Source organism: Cyanistes caeruleus, unplaced genomic scaffold, assembly GCF_971803275.1.
Source record: "Cyanistes caeruleus unplaced genomic scaffold, bCyaCae1.hap1.1 HAP1_SCAFFOLD_166, whole genome shotgun sequence".
NCBI classification, from domain to species: domain Eukaryota; kingdom Metazoa; phylum Chordata; class Aves; order Passeriformes; family Paridae; genus Cyanistes; species Cyanistes caeruleus.
Window position 1 is genome coordinate 165,001 of NW_028255955.1, and position 2,500 is coordinate 167,500.

A 2,500-nucleotide genomic window follows, 5' to 3' on the forward strand; every position below is an offset into this window, starting at 1 on the left:
TTGCGGCGAGGACGCGCGGGCGCGCGACCTCGCGACCGACCGTACGAGCACAAACGAGACGACCAACGGAGGGGAAAAAGAAAAGGAAGGCACGAGGCCGCCCACGGAACGCTCCGAAAAGGCCGGCCAGAAAGGGCGGGGGGGCCCGCGCCCCCGACCGCCTCTCCCCCACCACCCCCCTCCCCCCGGGCGAGGGGAGGGGAAAAGAGAGACGCCGCCCCGCGTGCCGTCTTTCGGAGGCGGCCCAGGCGCCCGGGCTCGGCCCGGCCTCCGCGCGGAGAGCCGCGCGGCGCGCGCCGGACCGCGGGGGGGCTCCGTAGCCCGCGCCCGGCCTCTTCTCTCTGAACGGGACGACGCGGGCACGAGGCCGGGGGGCCGCGGCCGCCCGCCGCCCGCCGCGCGCTCGGCTCCACCTCGACCGCTGCGCGGGGATCGGCCCCCCGCGCAGCGCCACCGCGCCCGCCGCGCGCGGCGCGGCCTTTCTCCTCCCCGCTGACGGGCCGCCCCCTTGCCAGCGCCCGAGACGGCAGCGCGACGACCGCCGGCACCGCCGGCGCCGCCCCCGGCCGGGGACCGCTCCCCGCCGGAAGGCGAGCGCCTCGCCGCCGCGCTCCGACGGCCGGCGCCGGGAGGCGGGCGCCGCCGAGGCGCGAGCCGGCGTCGCGAGCGCCCGAGGCCTGCCGGAAGGCAAAGGCCCCGCCGCCACCGGGGCCGCACTCCCGGGACCGCCGCCGCCGCTTCGCACCGTCGGGGCCCCTTCCGCGGGCACGCGCCCTGCGGGAGGGGGCCGTGCGGCGGACGCCCGCCGCACGGCCTCGAGCGGTTCTCCCTGCGGCCCACACGCGGCCTTCGGGAAGGGAGACGGGGAAGCGACGGGCGGGGCCCGGGCCGGGACCGCCGCCGGCGACGACGGGGGCCTCCCGGCCGACCGTCCCACCAGGGGGACACCCGTCGAGCGGCGCCGCCGCCGCTCGGCACGGGGTCGCCCGCGCTCGCCGGACCTCCGGCCGCCGGAGGCGACCGACGAGCGCTCGCCCGGGCGGGGGGCGCGCGGTCCCGGCCGGGGACGAGCCGGCGGACGGCGCCGCCGCGCGCGTCCGGGGAAGGCGAGGAACGCCCCGAGGAGGAGGAGGAGATGCGCGCCGACGCGGCCGGCGCGGCCGAGGCGAGGGAGCGCGGGGGGCGCCCGAGGGCCGCCACCCCGAGGTCGCGCAGAGAAGGCGGAGAAGCGCGCGGGGGCGCTTCTCCGCCGGCGCCGCCCCGTTCCGAAGAGACCGGATCGGCCCCGCGGCCGACAGCGCGCCACGGCCTCGCCGCCGAGACCGGGCCGCGGAGAGGGGGGGGAGGGGGGCTGGGTGCCCCCTCCCCGGCACGGCGCGGCCGACGACGGCCGCGACGAAGTCGACGACGACGACGACGACGACGACGAGCGGGGGGGGACCGGTCGCGACGGACGCCACCGCAGGGGATCGGCGGGAGTAGCTCCCCACCCCTCAGTGAACGCCGCGCCGCCACCGGCCGGGTACCCGTCGCCGCCGCCGCCGCCGCCGCCGCCGGCATCGCCGCCGCCGCCGGGGCGCGCCGTGCCGCCCGAGTCTTTAAACCTCCGCCCGGCCTCGGCGGCCCTTTCGGGTCCCAGCCCAAACCCCGCGCCCCCGGCCGGCGTTTGACGACGCCGAGGCGGGAGCGGGGGAAAGGGGAAAGGACTCGGGGAACCGCCCAGGCGCGGAGCGCTAGGTACCTGGCCCTGGGGCGAGGGAAACGACCTGGGATGGCCCCGCCGGGGTGCCTCCCCCCCAGTTGCTGCCACCCTCGGGGGAGCGTCCGCCGGCGGGGGCGCGCCTGACACATCCGCCGCCGCCACCGCGGCCGTCCTGACTCGGGGCCCGGGGTTTCCCTCAGCAGCCCGGCGCTGCGCCCGAGAGGACCGCCGCGGCTCGGCCCGTGGCCCCGCCGGTGCGGGAGGGCGAGGGGCGGACCGGCCGACCGAGTGAGACCTCGCCGCGGCGACCGCACCGACCGAGAGGGGCCCGGCGACGGGGCGAAGAACGTGTCTCCGCCGCCGCCGCCGCGCGCCCGACCCGGCGGCGGTCCCCGCGCCCGCGCGCGCGCGCGGGCGGGCAAAACCCTGGAAGCGACGCGCCCCGGAACGCCCGGGGGGGAAGGGGAACCCGGCCCTCCGAGCTCTCCTCTGCCGTGCGGTTCGCGAGGGGCCGTTCGGCCCCGGGAGCGGGACACCCCCTGGTGGTTTTTTTTTTTGCCGGGCGGCAAAAAAAAGAAAAGCGGTCCCGCTCCTCCGCTGCGGGAAGGGCCGGAGGAGCCGCCTCCTCCGCGCCCCGAAGGCGCCCGCGCGCCTCCGGGAGGAGGGGGGCCGTGCCGAGCACCCCCCTCCCTTCTCTTCCCGCACGCGGGACACGGCTTCTCGCGCGCCGCCGCCGAGGAAGCGAGAGAGGCCCGGGACCCAACGCCCGGGAGAACTCGGGCCGCGCGCGCCCACGCA